Source organism: Pinus tabuliformis, chromosome J (assembly GCF_031772625.1).
Source record: "Pinus tabuliformis cultivar Carrire ecotype Pingquan chromosome J, CPIR1, whole genome shotgun sequence".
Classification (NCBI taxonomy): Eukaryota; Viridiplantae; Streptophyta; class Pinopsida; order Pinales; family Pinaceae; genus Pinus; species Pinus tabuliformis.
This window is the reverse complement of record NC_142295.1, coordinates 52,258,987-52,277,608: the sequence shown is the minus strand read 5'-3', so window position 1 is coordinate 52,277,608 and position 18,622 is coordinate 52,258,987. Positions and strand designations below refer to the sequence as shown.

Sequence of the window (18,622 nt, the reverse complement as noted above, 5' to 3'; positions counted from 1 at the left end):
GTTCATTACAAAACAATTTTGGAGTATTTACCAAAGCTAAGAAGCCAATATAGTATCTACGAAGATGCTTTCTTTGGAAAACTCAAAGAGGGTTCACTTATTTCTCTTGAATACCCATTATCAACATGTACTATAGCTGTTGGCATTGGTATTCTTCTTATGATAATTCCAAGGAGGTTTTCATTTTTTCATACCATTGGTCGATTACAAAGCGAAGAGTCTTTGCTTGCAAATGCAGAGAACAAGGTGAAGGACTTCAGACAATTAGTTGAGATACTGATGAACGAAATAAGAATGTTGCAGGAGAGGGAAACACTTTCTGAAGAAGAGATGAAATGGGGTCAAATGAAGCTCAAGAATGTGGGAAATCAGATTCAAATTCTTGTGCACTCTGTGTGCAAAAATTAAAATGAAGAAACAGGTCTGATGGATAGTCTCAGAGAAATTCCTAGAAGGGAGGCATTAAAGCTTCGTGTAGATGTTGTGTCAATGTCCTATGAGGCTAAACAACAAAGGAGTTCTTTGATACCATGTTTTCCCCATACATATGTCTTTCGAATCCCAATATTTTCACTTCTTTTCAGCACCCCACATCATTGAAAACACCCATCAAGCTTTTAAGGACAAAAAGGTTCTATTTAAATTGCGTAAACACAACGCCAAAAGTGTTGCCAACCCAGGAGGATATTCAGTATTTATGGAAATGGATATCAGAGAAAGGAGGAATGTAAAACTATTAGGTTCCTAAACACAACATTCAATTCATGGTAAATCACTCAACTAACAATTCATTCAATGACCCTTTCAAGAACAATGTGCAACTGCTTCAACACGGAGCTCAAAAGAACCATTCCAACGTACAAGACATGAATTAAAGAATCGAGTAGCGAGACAAGTTCTTAATTAATGAATCGATCAGAAGGACTTGGCTCAATGCACAGGAATTCAACAGAGTTCAACAAACACACTAGCAGACAACGATGTGGGTATGGAGGCTAGAATGTTATGTGTATAAGTGATGCACAGATGTCAGGGCCTTAGAGTGGACAAAGCATCAGAAAGAAGATCATTAGAATAGACAAAGCATCAAAAAGGAGTTACTAAGGCAGAGAATGCAACTAAAATATAGCTGATAGGATATTCATCAAATGCAGGACTCATAGCCGAACTTTCATGCACATAGAAATCACAAAATCAGTGGCTCAAAATGGAGTAGGGAAGGAGAATTCCCACTCTGATACCATGTTAAAGACAACCATGGTGAAGATAATAATATGAATGATAAACCTTGAATTTCATATATTATTCACAATGATACATATTTATAATACATTGGAGTGACCCTTGGTTTCATATTCCAAGTGGTCTCTTGGACTCCCTTTGACTGTTTATCTTCCACACCATAACCCTTAGAGGATTAGGTGTCCTACACATATGGTGCTATGTGCATATGGTGTTTTGTGCATGATTGTACAAGTGGTGTTGTGAGCATGTGGTGATGTGTACATGTCATGCATATGGTGTGTGTACATGCGGTGTCATGTACACGTTGTACAGGTGGTACAATATACATGTGGCATTGTGTACACGTTGTGGAGGTGGTTTCATGTACATGTGACAATGTTTACACATTGTGAAGGTGGTGTTGTGTATAGGTGGTAATGTGTACATGTTATACAAGTGGTATTATGTGCATGTCATACATGTTGTGTTGTGTAGATGTAATACTATGTATGTGCATTGTGTATTCGTTGCATCATGACATGTGTATTTGTTGTTTTGTACTATGTGTACGTATGTGTATTTTTTTGTACACCAGAAGTAGGAGTATGTATGTGTTCTGTCATACACTAGGTGTAGGTGTATGTATGTGTGTGTTGCATTGTACACTGGGTGTAGGTTTATGAGTTGTATGTCAGGTGTAGGTGCATGTATTACATGGTGTTGTATGTCGTATGTGGTTGTATGTGTGTGATGCAGACTATGTGTATGTGCACATAGTTGAGGATAAGGCACTGGATGTTTTTCGAGTGTGACAATCAATCTGATGTTTGTAGAGAAAGAACAAAGGAAGAAGTAAGGACCTATTAAAGGATAAGTATTAGTATATCATTCAATTTTATTATGCATGTGATTTATGATTCTGGTCTATGATGATTACACGTGATCTATGATTTTGGTTTATGATGGTTACATGTGATCTATGATTTTGGTTTATGATGATTGCATGTGATTCATGATTTTGATCTATGATGGTTGTGCTTTGAGCTAACCTGATGTGATATTTTTATACATGTTCATTTGGTCAAATATGCTAGTTTGACTTGTTGTGACAGGAAGTGAATAAGATTGTAAGTGTACCTTATTGATGAGCTACCAATGAGGTATGATGTGAATTTATTTCAATTTATTTTAAACTAATGGAAATTATTTGCTTGGTATAGGAATGCATGAAAATTCCCAGTTGGGCGGTTGAAATTGACTGCAAGAATTAGCAATGACAAAATAAATTGGAAAATGCAACAATATGTTGGTAAAGCACTTTAGGAGCAGGGGTATTGTGGGACACTGGTACCCAATAGTGTCCATTGATTTCCATGAGCATGCTATGACTAGTATGATGGTTTTGAGGCAAGGATATGCCTTGGTTTTTGTATCTTCCGATGTGAGGAATCCTTTCCAAGGGATGGACTACCTGGGATGGGGGTGCTAATGGAACTTGGAAGGTGTGTGACTACACGGAAGGGGGTGACTAAATTGGCCGAGGGAATACGTAACAGAGAAGGGAAGGTTGTGGATATATTTTTTTTGGTCATTAGAATTTCCATATGGAATCAAATGCACATTGGTAGTGTTCCTTGGAACAATGAGTCAGTAACTTTTCACTGAGAGGACAAGTGGCAAAAGATTGTAGCACTGGAAATTAGATGCAGTTTGACTTTGTAGTGGATTCTGGAATTCCTGAGAAGGAGGTGAATCTTGGTATTACTTTCAGGGTGGATGTGTGAGCCTTTGAATTCCCTTGTTGCGGATGCAGGCATCGTATCCTTTTATTTGTTGGTTGAGAAAATGTGTAAATGTGTATATTATTGTAAATATCATAATGATTTGTGTTGTAAAGCTCCAGTAAACGGTATGTTTGTAAAATGAAACAAGGAGTCATGAGCATAGTTCCTTGTCTTATGTCAAGCTCGTTAAAAAATGAATCAAGGATTTTATAACATAGTTCCTTGTCTTGTGTCAAGATCGTTTTTGAAAAAGTGAAACAAGGGTTTTGAGGATAGTTCTTTTCCTGTGTCAACCTCATTAAAAAATGAAACAACTCCCTTTTCGAGTCGAGTCTTTTCAAGATCTTGAAAGTAAACCTTCATTTCATCCACCTGGTTGAATGCAATGAAGCTTGGGGGGCATGTACCTCGATTTGTGTCGTTATGTTGGGGCATGCGAACTTATAACAAGCATAGTTTTTCATTTCAAGCTTGTTAAAACATGAAATTGAATCCAAGTAGAGTTCTCTATGGTTCAAGCTTGTGTAAAAATGAACCTATACCCGATTTACATCTCGTGATCACCATTTTCATCCGCTAAATTCTGCTAGATGAGCCTTGGTTGTTTTCTTTCCATCGCCACCATCTCTTGGTTGATCATACGCTTTCACTTGGTTATTTTTCCTTTCCTAAGGGACCGTAGTTATGAGTGGTTTTGTTAGCTAGCCTCTTAACTGTTACATGTTTTGAGCAATTCCACCATTTCCGAAACCAGTTGCTACCCTTTATACCACTCATTCCTCTAGAACGAGTCCTCTTTAAGCTCTTTTCTGCCTTGTAAAATATGAAAAGATTGCCGAGTTTTTCCTTTTTAAACTTGTTAAATCAGAATTAAAAAGGTGGTCCACTTACAGCTCTTTTCTGACCGTATAAACATGAAAAGATCGCTAGACTTTTGTTGTTTCAAGTTCGATATTGGTTTTAAAATGACGTGTCTTCGATCGCTTTTTTACTTTTTTCAGATCGGGGCCACTAATTCTGAAAAATACTCCTTGATCGTAATGGTCAAGCGGTTCTCTCAAGTATTATTTTATACTTTTTTGGGCTTGAGGGACACAAATTTACGAAAAAGGACACCCATGGAGTTTCCTTAAGTTTTTCTTCTAGACTCCCTGAAATTTAAAAACACTAAGTTTTTCCTATACTGGACTCTTTAAAATTTAACAGTAAAGGACCTGTTCAATTTTAAGCAGGAACGAACCACTCCTTCTTAGGGTTCAAATTTTAAACTAAGTTGGACTCATCCGAAGGATGAGCTTATAATTAAGCAAATGTTATCCTCCTCAAGCTTGTCAAAAATAAAGAGGTACTTGCCAGAAATGGTGGGGAAAATGAGAGAAAAATGAACCTGTTTGTTACACTTTGTGTTTTAGAAAAGCAGTTAACCACTCTTTAACATGACACTTTTTGTTCTCTTGGGTTGGGAAATCCTTTACCTAACAGTTAATCAAACCATATTGAAAGTCTTCAGCCAGTTTCTGGGTATTAGCTTTGGGTAAATTGTCACCAAACCATCTGCAGTGTCATTATGTGTTCAAGAGGTCAATTCAAATAAAGCATTCATTTGCAAAATATCTATCATCCATTTTGACCATCCCTGAGTTAGTCCTTGCCAAATATATTTCTTCAAACTTGATCTATGATTTCGTGCTGTGGGTTTACCTACAACGGATCACTTTCTATCGACTTCAGCTCATTATCTAGAAAGATGATCTAGAAATCATCAGTACCTTGGAATTTGCATGCCCTAATGGCAGGTTTCTCGCCTTCAACGACAGTTGCATCATTGACCTTCGATCAAAGGATTCTGTGACATGTTCGACATCAACTCATTTATTCACATTTCATGGATTGTACTGAGTACTTTGAGAGCCATTAACATTACTGGTGGTTTCTCTCACACTTGTTAACAGTCCACATCATTGACTGGTAATCAAGTGGTTTCTACCATGTTCGACTTCGACACATTCATTCACATGGTTAGAATCGTACTAGTTCGGAAAGCAGAAATCAAGACCCTGGATCTAGTTTCTACCATCCAGGCTATGAGGAATTTTGTTATCCATTATACAATGGACTATTCATAAACAGATGGCTGCATCCATACTGTGTCTACATATGTCTATACTTGTGATTTATTAGAAAATCATTCCTGTATCAGAGCAGTTTAGTTAGTTTTCTAGTTAGTTTTGATCTGAGTATGGGAATGCCTACCTTAGCGATGATAGGTTCACATATATATATTTTGCATTGAATGTTTTTATAAGTTCTGACTGGGGTGTCCACAGGATTATCTTTGAAATGATAAAGTACTTCACTCTTCATAGAAGACAAACTCTATATTCATCTATTACAGACTTCGCACTTTAGGGGGCAATCTATTGCACTAAAAATTGTCACCATGACATTCTGCAATTTGCATGAGTCTATCGTCACTCATACTTTCCTCCTTTGCAAGTCTTAAACCTCAGTTCTTCATGTCAAGCCTTGAAAATAAGAGAAAGCCGTTAAAAGTCTCTAAAACTCTAGTTCCGCACTTTCTCTTAGCATTACCTACGGTCCCGCACCTAATGGTCATGTTCCTTGGGCACCTGACCGCTCTGTCTCTTTGTAATGGGTCCAAACCCCTGTAAAAGTAAAAAAGGCGCAAGTACATTCTTAAAAACTCACTTTGAGTCATTTCTGGAAGCTTCTAGAAGGAATCTTGAGGTGGCAAGTTCGCTCCTTTAAGGTTCATGCATCCCATACCTTAAGGAGCTAACCCCTTGATGTGAGGAGCTTATCCCTTTGAAGGAGGACTCTATCCCTTCATAGGTGGACCTGTAACCTCCTTCCTTTGCACTATAAAATGAAGCATTGGGCTGGTTATTGGGGGGTTGAAAGCTGAATATTTTTGAGGTGAAATGCTGTTGGAACTTATTCTTCCAAATTGAGCTTTTGTGAGGAAAGATTACATACCTCTTGATCTCATTTGGAAGAGTGTGAGGCTTGTCAAAGTAGAGGAGATTCTTGTTTCAGACCCTGGGAAGAGCTTGTACAATATCAAGGCACCAAAGGTTGTAAAGTTCTTCTATTTCAAAGTTAATACAATCAAGTTTATTTTTCTCAATAAGAAGTGTTTATGGTTTATTTTATGAACTCCTTGATCATCATAATGAAACCAAAGATTCTGGGTTCGATCCTGAGTGGAGTCACCAATTTTTTGGTCGGATAAATCATTCTTGTGGACAAGGTCGATCTTCAGCCTTGATGTGTGCTTGTTTGCGATTGCAGGTTCTCAAAAGGAAACTCTTTCAGACGGTTGAAGGATGGCTGCCACAAACTAGTGTTGGACTTAAGGTAGGGTCTAAAACACCTCTTTATTTTTTATTAATGAATCGCAATATGTTTAGAGAAAGGTAGATTTGCTTGTCCTGCTTGTTGCTAGATATTTATTGATACTAGGGAGATTGGCCTTGTCTGCAAGAACGATTTATCCGGCCAACAAGATGGGGGGAAAACCCAAGGATGGTTGATCGACCCACCCATGGTTTTGCACATGGTTTTTGTGCATGGTTTTGGGGATGATGGTTTTTCCCATGGTGTTTTGTAGATACAGTCAATGGAACTATGGTTATGTTCTAATCCAGGGTTAATGGATTGGGGTTTTATGAATGCTTCGACATATATATATATATATATATATATATATATATATATATATATATATATATATATATATATATATATATATTGTAACATTAAAAGGAATATAAAGAAAAAATCAATCTGATTTTCTTGATTTTGGGTTCTAAGAGAAAAATGTTTGCATATATTTATGTTCTCGCCATTGTATATTTTCTATTTTTTAATAATTCGTTTGTAGGTAATTTTTGTATGGGGTTAAAACTTCATCCATTGCATAATCTACATTCAACTAATTTGTTTACTCAAAAGAATTCATTTGTAGTTCAATCCATATCCAAACTCTTGTGCATGTCCCTAATATTTAAATTTCACTTAACTATGATTAATTGAAAGCAACTCAGTTCTTAGAACGAGAAAAGTGTATTAGTGATGTTCATAAAAAAAATTGAATGCAAATATCAAACTTTATTACCAATTTAATGAAGTTTATCGAAATGCATAATTTGAATGTAAATACTTAGTTTATTATCAATTTTATGAAATTTATTGAACTACATCTACTGTTAAAGAAGGAATGGGTTGTTTTTTTAGACCAAGGCATGTGTTACTTATTACCTAAAGGCATGTGTTTCTTTTAACTAAATTGTGGTTTAGAGAGGGTTTTGATCTAAATATTGTAGCTAAAATGGCAACAATCTCATTTTGTAACTTTTAAGCAATTCAAAATTGTAATCTAACCATTTTTTCATGGATCTTAAGTTCATTCAAACTATCAAAATTATAGTTTTAGATTGAAAAGGTACAATATCAATGAGAAGAAATGATATAGTTAATAGATAACTCCATAACCATGAGAACATATATATGGATGTGAATGTAACATACATTGCCAACAAATGCCAATTGACCTTCGATCTTGGAAATCTCAACTTTTTACAAAAAATTAATTAAAAACTCTCTAAAGAAAATGATCAAGCTCTTTCCCAACTATCCCAATTTCAGATACTTGCAAAATAAGAATGATTACAAATATCAACCAAGATTATGTATTGAAAGTCAAACATAAAAATCTCATACTATAATTATCAATTTATCATCATCATACGGAAAATGATTAGAAAATTATTCTATACTCAATACCTTTTTCCAATTAATCATAACATTGAGAAGCAATAACTTCCATGGTTGCAGGGGGCTCTACATATTTGAATTCCACTACTCTCTCTACAATTATATATTTTGGATAGATCCATCATCCATGTGTTACATAGCCTCATGCATGTGAATTTGTTATATTTGACAATACATAAATGAAAATACAGAGATGAAAACATGTGGAGCTTGAATTCTCTTCACTATTACTCAAAAGACAAATTAGAAACACACCACACACTAGACTATAGTTCATGCTATTCTTTTCCACTCGTACTTCTCTCTATTACATCACACACACACGCACACACACACACACACACACACACATATATAGAGAGAGAGAAAGATAGAGTATCTTCTTATCTAGCAACACTATTACCATGTGTTATCGGGAAATCTAGTGTCTATGCAGACCTGCTAGTCCCACTAAGGCTGGCAGCTACCTTAGAAACAAACAAACTAAAACCACTTTCGTTTTCCTTTATGAGAAGTAGATAAGAGGGGAATAAAGGAGACCAACCTCTGTCTTGCGCTTGGTTCCTTGCTTGATTCCTCTCCCTTCTGATAGATCTTTGCCACTTGCTTCCTCGTCTACCCAGCTTCAAAGAGCACCTGTAGAATCAAAGCAGCATAACACTATCCAAGAACATAGATATATTATCATAGACAACATAGGACCAGATATATATTGACCACACAAACGCAATATCATCAATCATACAAGGATGTGGAGGAAAACTTGAATAGCTTTATTAATAATCAAGAATAGAAAAGTGGATTACAACCAATTGTTCTGACCCAGCATCATCCTCTCAGCAAGAAAGCCCTTCTTCACCTCATGAAAAGCTTAGATCACCCAACACTATGATGTTGCACCAAGAAACCAGCAGCACGTCCTTACAAGATACAAAATTCCAACCTCTGGATCTCTGGGATGAGGGATCCATATATAGATGTTTGCAAGGGGGGTGAGTCAACTTTTGAGATTTGATTAGTGTGCTCTCTTTGATACTTCTTGATTCCACTTGGAGATTGATGATGTCTTACTCATCCCTGGGCGAATGCAGAGAGGCAAGTGTCACAGGAGAAGTTTCTGGAAGATTCCATGATCCTCCACCTTGCAGATTAACCCTGCCATTTGTCCACTCTCGCCCATCACACCCCATAGAAGGGCTTTTCTGTATGCATCTCACCTCCCGTGTGTATTTAGGTGGGATGCAGCGCACTTTGACCATGGAGTAGGTGAGATGGTCCAATGTTGACCAGTTCTGAGTAGTTTTTCATGGAGAACTTCTAGGAGAAGATGTAATTAGTTGACCTTGTTCTTTTAGAGGTTGGAACAACACTTTTAGGGACTTAAGATCCCTTGGTTTATGGACATTTATGATTGGGGTTGCAGTGCCCAAAAATGTCTATAACAGTTGCCCCCTAAAGCATGAGGTCGTTAATCTGTTGATGTCGGGTGAAATGCTTTATCATGAGGATATAAAGTTTTTTCAAGCTGGAAGGCAACCTGTAATAAGATACAATACCATACATTATCTTCATAATATTTTCATGATCTAGCTGAGGCAGGCATTCCCATGCTCAGCTTTATAAATTCATTTTCACGTACATAAGACAGACAATCGTCTGAGTGTAGACTGATGATCTTGGTGGAGCCATCATCCCTTGGATTGGATGATTATCTGTACAGTAATGATGTACATTTGATGTCTTTATTTTCCTGAATATATATCGCAGCCCGGATGGATGAAACTAGATCCGGGGTCTTCAATCTCATTCGATCTTCACTCAAAGTACAAGTTGATCCATGTGAGAGATGTTCTGGAGTCGAACACGGAAAGACATTGCCTGATAACCAGCCGATGATGTGAGCTGTTAACGGGCGCGAGAGGAATCACCGATAATGATGATGACCCTCAAGGTACTATAGTACAATTCATGTGGTGTGAATAAGGGACTTGGCGTCGAACACCACGCAAAATCTTTCGGTCGAAGGCCATTGATGTAAACCTGTCACCGGAAGTGAGAAACTTGCCATTAAGGCATGCAAGTTTCAAAGTACTGAAAGGGTTGTTCCTAGATTGACTTCTTGGATAATGAGCTGATGTCAACAAGAAGCGATCCGTCATAGGAGGGCCTTAGTGAATCCCATATCAATGAAACGGAATGGAGCAAATGATTTTAATGGAGGTGAAAATGATCTGGTGATATAAGGTTCAGGGTGGCGGTCATGAAATAATGGAGCGTAGATGTATTGCAGTGGATGAGACACAGGTGAATTCTCTGAGCGACTTCTCTTGAACATATCGGCAACACTGACATGATGGATTGGTAGTGTTAACCCCAAATATGGATGGTGTGATGGACCCATGGTGATATGACCAGTGAACGGAACAACCCAACCCGACTCGGATGCGGAGTGAAAGTGTCATGTTCAAGAGCGACTCGCTACCAATAAAGTTTCTTCAAGTTTTCTTCCCAATTTTTCCCCAATCATTGCTGACCAGTACCTCTTTATTTTTGTCAAGCTTGAGGAGGATAACATATTCTTTTTCTGTAATTTACCCTTCAGGCAAACCCATTGCTATGTTTTAACGAGCCTAGCGATAGTGAAACTCGTTCTTGTCTGTATGGACAAGTTTTTCGCTATTCGGTTTTAACGAGTTTAACGACAAATATAACTCAGTTCTTTTCAATTTTAGAGAGTCTAAAAAAGGGGACGTAAAGAAAACTCCAATAATCCATTTTTGTTATATAATCTCTTGAGTCCGAAAAGGTATAAAACAATACAAAAGGGATGAATTTTCGGTATTTTTAACGATCCGAACAAAACAAGCGTTCGATCTTTTTGTGTAATAATCCCTCAAGTCCAAAAAGATTAAAATATAAAGGAGGGATAGCACTTCCGGTCACTTTAATGAGCTGGAGAGGTCAATTGCTTGGCAATCTTTTCATATTTTACGAGTCAGTTGAAAAGAGCTTAAAGGAGACTCGTTTTTTTAGGAACGAGTGATAAATTCGAGTAGCAGCTGATTCTAGGTAAATTTTGGAATTTTCTGATCATGGCAGTGTCAGAAGGATGGCTAACAGGATCACTCTTCGTAGCTCTTCCTCAAAAAGGGTAAACAATCAAATGGGGGTGAATGATCGGCCAATACAGAGTGGAGGTGATGATGAGAACACAACCAAGGCTTCAAAGGCTGATGATAATACATTCACGAAGGTTATTTACCAGGAAATGGTTCATTTTTTTTAATGAGCTTAAACTCTGGGGGAACATTTGCTCATTGGTTATGTTTATTTTTTAACGAGCTTGAATTCCACATTAAAATTGCTCGATATAGTCGTATAATAAGGATGTCTCATTTAAAAATGGCATTTTTTCAAAGCTTTGCCCCGCATCCTTTCTTTATGCAAGTTAGGAAACGACCAATCCTATGAGTTTAAAGGGTTAGAGGACCTACAAATTTAAAAAAATAAATGATCACTCTTTGCTTGCATGCCAAAAGGTTTACATGCCCCCAGGTATAGTGAGGTAGAGTTTCCAGGTTACCTCACGGTTTGCAGACAAAACATTTGTTTTATCGGGAAAGGCCTACCTTAACAGAGGTATCTTATTCTGGTCTAACCCCATTTTCCTAAATGGACGGGTGTATCAACCAGTCATATATCCTTTGCGGAAACCTACCCTATACCCAAGGTTTTCCTGTCGAAACAGTCCAGGGTGCATGCCCCCTAGGTTTCAGTCATATCCTTCGAATCACTCGCGCTCATCAGGAGGACGGACTAGGGATTGATGAGACATTCCTTGCGTGAAAAGACCATTCAGGGATGGTATATGACTATTTGCTATGTGTGAACCGGGGAATGAAAGCTGGTCTACGAGCTTGACCACTCTTCCTTCATGCGGAAAACACATTACTCTAAAGAGTGAGGAGACAATTGCTCCCATGCAATAAATATAGTCACGTCCAAGGGGTAGATTATAATCCAGGGGTCCTTGGACTACCATTACGTTCATGTGAACGGTTTTCCTTCTCAATGTTATCAACACATTGGGAAGGATCCCTAACAGTCGACTGGTTCCTTTGTTAAAGCCTATTAGATTTCTCATTTCTGGCAAAAGTGGTGGCGAACCAAGCGCTTTCCAAGTAGTTGAGGAAAGGATACTCACAGAGGCCCCTTCATCTATGATGGTACCGGCCATGACCATTCTGTATATTTGAGCAATGATTCGAAATGGTACACTAGCCGGTAAGCGGGGTCTGCCTAGTAGATTCCAATCGAAGGAAACAACTAGGTTGCTTGGAGGTGGGACCGAATAGATGGTTGGATATGACTCTGACGAACTTCCTTCCTGCGGTAAAGGAACAGGTAGACTGCCCCCATGTTCATCGGAGTCTGTGCTTACGAAGAGAATTTGGACGGTGTCGTTCTTGTTCTCCCTGGTGACTGTATCATCTGAAGATGGATCCTCTGAAGGCAAGACCAGGTCAACTGCCGCCTCGACCTTTTGACTTTCGTCTGGTGTGGATTCAGATGGTTTATCTTCAATGATAGACGCTTCGGCCGACCATAATGGCGTGTCAGCCGGATTTTCAACTAATGATGGACTCGGCAAGAGTTTCTTATATCCAGGAGGAAGTCGTAATGATGAAACCGGACGGTCGTCCAAAACACTTTTAGCCTTATCTAAGAAGGGACAATGGCAGACGGCGTGATCACTTTCACACAGTTTACAAGGAAATTTACATTTTCCCTTTTGTCCAGGAGCTTCACTTTCACTAGTCGATGGTGTATTTTCAACATGATCATCAGAGGTTGATGACACTGGATTGTGCAAACAAGGAGACCAGTCCCTTAAGATCCGAGGGATGCAAGAACAATCTTGATGATAGTGGTCTCCTTTGCAAATGACACATGGCGATTTAGGCCTGGACTATGCAGTGTGTGGATTTTCGCTAGACGATTCTTGGTTGCCCCTTTTCTCCTTTGGCCCCTTCTTCTTCTTCTCTTTCTTCGTCTTCTCCTTCTTCTTCTTCTCCTTCTTCTTCTCGGTTACTTGATTTTTGGCTTTACCAGCTTCATCAAGCAAAGAGGAAGGAGGAGAGGAAGAATTGGATGAAGTAGAAGGTTGGGGGGTAACTCTGGTATTGTTTAGTTGCTGACTTGATTGTTCAGGAATCACGGTGTTCTAAACGAGAGAGGTTGAGAAGAGCCGTACGGGCAAGCCGATTGTCAATCCTGGAAGCGACAATGTGGTCATATGGGGCGCACTAACATCTCCCCAAGAGGAGAAAGGATTAGGATTTTCCCCAAGGGGAACTCCTTGGTTGGTGGACTCCATTTTTATCAACCTAAGACCAACGTAGGAAAGGTGATATTTATTTCGATTAAAATAAATTTTATATGCTTTGACACAACTTGTTTTTTCAATTTTTAAGAGTCGAGAAAAAACAAAAGATGACTCTAGTCGTCTTCAATTTTTAATGAGCTTGAAGTGACAAGTGCTGAGATGGACCTTTTCCTTTAAGGAGTCTGAAAAGGAACGAAAGAGACTACTCTGGAAATCTAGACAGAGGGATTACCAAACCAATCGCAAAACTGCAGAATACTTTTTACGGTACGGCAGTCAATCTTCCCGAATGCTGTGTTCAGTGCATTGCGATCGATAGGGTGGTAGACACGGCTTCCTATGGATAAAGGATAAAGCCTATTGTGGTCTCCCAATATATACTCGACGGTACGTGGGAGCACAAGTCCGTACTGGCACTTATCGTCTCAAAGTGGAGGAATCACCCAACCAACAATGAAAACAATAGTTACCAGGCTTTACGATGCCAGAATACGTCTCTAGCCTAGACTTCTAAATGTTGTGCATTAGGTTCCAAAGCATTTTTAGATTCATTAAATTTATTTTACAGTTTATCTTGCTTAAGAAATTTGCCTTTCAGGTTCACCGCATGATGTAGATATATAATTCCTAAAATGCAATCTAAGATGATAAACAATCGTTTAATCTTCTTTTTGCAATGAAAATCCTAGCTACTAAGGAAAGAGAGACGATATTCTTTCAACATAGAGCAGAGAGCACACACTATATGCACTGTCCTAAATCAAACCAACAAACAGTCTAAATGCAAATGCACATGCATGTATTTGTTTTCAGCCTTCTTAATGTGTAAATGATAGAAAGAAAGCTAAGTGCAAATCTGAATTATTTTTCAAAGCGACATTACTAAGAACCTTCTTTTCAAGACAAAATGAAGACAATGACGACACTTTGTAATTCGGAATGGAAAACTTGCTTTCGACACTTGAAAAACTACTAATTCAAATCAAATACAAGAGTAACAATGTAATTGACCATCAAGAACAATCGGATTCTCTTCTATGACTGAAAACAACACTTACGACACTTCCAAATCAAGAAATGACAGTTCAATTACGCTACTTCTTTGTAAAAGAGAACTGAAAATGGCTCACAATACATAAAAACATTTACAGTTCTTTGCACAATGGAGATGGAATAATGGCAAGGAAGGGGGTTTCCAACAGAGGTATACTGACTACAGACAACAAAACTCTTGAATAGAGCTGAAAAGAGTGAAAAAACCAAAGTCTGGAGGCAAAATTAGCCTTTTCTGATCAGCGCACCTGTTACACAGGGATTCTAGTATGCATCCCACCTACAGCACACGGGAAGTGTGATGCATACTGATATCCTTGAAGAGAGGGTGCAATGGTATAGTGCGACACTTTTGATCCAGTTCTTGATCACAGTTTGCAACACAGTTCAGGGATTTAGGCCGAGCAAGTGGTAATCAATAAATAAATCACAGGGTAGATCTAAGGAGGTTACTAGAGCCACCACAAGGGCAATTAGAGAGCTAGTAAATCGATTGTTCAATTCATAAACAAAACGCGGAGATAGACTGAAGCAGCATTGATCTACTTTGCACTTGCATAGAAAATGCAGTTCGAAGGCTAGCTGGCTTGACTTTAGGCTCTGTCTGTAAGTTTATAAAGCAAACAAATATAGACAAACAAACAATCTATTCGCTCCCCAGTGAAGTCGCCATTTTGTTATCGGGAAATCTAGTGTCTATGCAGAGCTGCTAGTCCCACTAAGGCTGGTAGCTACCTTAGAAAAAAACAAACTAAAACCACTTTTGGTTTCCTTTATGAGAAGTAGATAAGAGGGGAATAAAGGAGACCAACCTCTGTCTTGCGCTTGGTTCCTTGCTTGATTCCTCTCCCTTCTGATAGATCTTTGCCACTCGCTTCCTCGTCTACCCAGCTTCAAAGAGCACCTGTAGAATCAAAGCAGCATAACACTATCCAAGAACATAGATCTATTATCATAAACAACATAGGACCAGATATATATTGACCACACAAATTCATATATCATCAATCATTCAAGAATGTGGAGGAAAACTTGAATAGCTTTATTAATAATCAAGAATAGCAAAGAGGATTACAACCAACTGTTCTGACCCAGCATCATCTTCTCAGCAAGAAAGCCCTTCTTCACCTCATGAAAAGCTTAGATCACCCAACACTATGATGTTGCACCAAGAAACCAGCAACACTTCCTTATAAGATACAAAATTCCAGCCTCTGGATCTCTGGGATGAGGGATCCATATATAGATGTTTGCAAGGGGGGTGAGTCAGCTTTTGAGATTTGATTAGTGTCCTCTCTCTGATAGTTCTTGATTCCACTTGGAGATTGATGATCTCTTACTCATCCCTGGGCGAATGCAAAGAGGCAAGTGTCACAGGAGAAGTTTCTAGAAGATTCCATGATCCTCCACCTTGCAGATTGACCCTGCCATTTGTCCACTCTCGCCCATCGCACCCCATAGAAGGGCTTTTCTGTATGCATCGCACCTCCCATGTGTATGTAGGTGGGATGCAGCGCACTTTGACCATGGAGCACGTGAGATGGTCCAGTTTTGACCAGTTCTGAGTAGTTTTTCATGGAGAACTTCTGGGAGAAGATGTAATCAGTTGACCTTGTTCTTTTAGAGGTTGGAACAACACTTTTAGGGACTTAAGAGCCTTGGTTTATGGACATTTATGATTGGGGTTGCAGTGCCCAAAAATGTCTATAACACCATGACATTCTCCTTTGTCAAACCACTAACTATTAATGATTTATTTTTTGATCATGTCTATTGATAAAATCAATAACTATTTCCAACAATACTTTTGTGAAAAATGCACTTTATTAACTAATAACTTTTTACCATTCCAATTTTATGATGCATGTTCATGAATCTTGATACTTGTAGAAAAATCCATGTTAATAACTTATTACCATTTTAATTTATTGATGGATGTGAATCACGTGATACTTAAGGAAAACAAAAATCCATGTTATTACCTTATTAGTATATTACCATTCACATTTCCAATTTTGAAATAAGATAACTTTTAGTTCTTGTAATTAGGTAACGTCAAGTTTCCAAATAATTAGATTGATTTTTGGACATTTTTATTTTTACAATTAGGTAACTTTCAAATAGTAACTTATTGGAATTAGATATTTCCAAATTATTTTTTTTAAATAATTTAATTAAGTAATTTCAAATAATTAGTTTTTATATTTTTCTTTTAATTAAAAAAACTATTTAGAAACTCAATCTTCTTTTTAAATTTATAAACATTTCTTTTCCTTTTAAAATAATTAATAAATTTAAAACAATGAATTTTTTTAAGAGTAATTTAGAAAAGATATTTCTGAGAAAGTTAAAAAAAAAATAATAAAATTGAATTTAAATATGATCAAAATTCCTAAAATTATTTTCATTTAATTAATTAATTTTTTTATTTTCTTAAATGATTTTACTACTTTTATCATTAACATTTAAATTTAATTATATATATGATTATAAAACCACTTTCGTTGGCGTCCAAGATAAAGTACTTGTCATGGATTTTCATGTATCATATATTACTGTTTATTTAAAAATTAAATAGACACTAATATTTAATTCCTTGTGATTTTTACTCCAAGGTATCTGGCTTGACAACACCCAGTCTTGAATGGATCAATATAGGTTGTGTGTACATATCTAGGAAACATATGTTGATTTTGATGCTTATAAATATCCGAATAAATATAAATTTAGTTATATCAAGTTATTTATATATTATTATTATATAATTTTTTTTTTATTTATTATTATTATATTTCTTATTTTTGTGTTATAATTTGTTGAAGAGATTTTCAATTCTTTTATAAAATATATTAATATTTTATTCTATAAATTATAATTTTAAATGCAAAACTATCTTTAATGTTTGAAAATTTCATAAAATTTTAAAATTATATAGGTTTACAAATTTAAAATTAAAATATTTCTATCCTTATTAAACTATTAAACTTTTGATAAAAACAATTTTAAAATTAAAAGATTATTTAATTAATTAATTTTTTTTTTATCAATATCATATTTCCAATTATATAAATAATTGTACATTCCTCATGCTCATCACATTTTATAAAAGTTTATATAAATGATTAAACAATTACCTTTTTTTAATCAATCTTGTAAGGCAATTATACAGTCCTCATGAGATACATCTCAGGGAAATTTGTATCACACATTTATTTATGTTGAGTATATGTTATGGAATTTTCTATAAATATTACTGGTAATTATGTGTTATTGGTTATATGTTTTGGAGGGTTTTTTGCTGTATTTTTTGGTATAATTTGTTTAAAATTTAATAGGTTTAGAATCGTTAAGTTATGAACTCTCTACAATCCACATGTTTTAGAAAATTTTCGAAATAAAACCCTATATAAAATAAAAACAAATTTTAAACAACAAAATTCAAAATCTAAATTAAACAACGCCTCAATATTATAATGAATATAATATTATTCACCCTTACTTGACTTAGAGAATATGTATTGTTATTGTCAAAGAAAATTGAATCAAAAAAGAACTCTGGTTTTGTTTATTGTCGCCACGAGAATGTTGCTATGCTACACGATGCGAATGTGGTACAACAATTAGCTGAGCACCATTGCAATGTATGGGAGGGCACTGCGGCACGTGAAAGCACCTCAACAATTGACAGTTCTTTATTCGCTGCAGACAAACAACAGGTAACAACTCTTAGTTTACTGCACACAAACGACGAAATTAAAGAGATATTCCTTTAAAACGATGCCTTCGTTTGAAAAATAATATATTTATAACACTAAATAATATCATCTAATTGGCCGAAGGTGTCTCTATAAATAACTAAATATTATTATTATTTTATATTAACTAATTAACCATTAATGTTTTAATAATGTTTCATATTAAAAATAGTTATAGAAATATTATTTTTTTAATAATTTGTAATAACTATTATTAATTAATTAAATTTAATGATTTATATTTAACCCAAAAAGTAATATTAAAAAGTTTATAAATAACATTATATTTTACGAATATAAACCTTTAGATTAATAAATTCAAGAGATTTATATTATAAATCCAAAGAAATAATAAAGCCAAGGGATTTATACTAAAAACCTGAGGGATTATAAACCCAAGGAAATAATATTAAATCCAATGGATCAATATTATAAACTCAATGTATAAAAATCCTAAGATAAATATCATAAACCCTAAAACAATCATGGTTGACCATGATTGATTTTCATATTGCGACAATCTTTTCCACAATGCGACATTCGACCATGGTTGATTTCCATATTAAAATCTTAATCACAATGTGATGTTGGACCGATGTTGGCCATGATTATAAACCCAATGG

At 36.2% G+C, this 18,622-nt stretch overlaps 1 pseudogene; it reads left to right on the top strand.

Moving 5' to 3' along the window:
• Positions 1-18,622, top strand: part of LOC149225446 (RGS1-HXK1-interacting protein 1-like) — an 87,068-nt pseudogene that overhangs the window by 39,160 nt on the left and 29,286 nt on the right.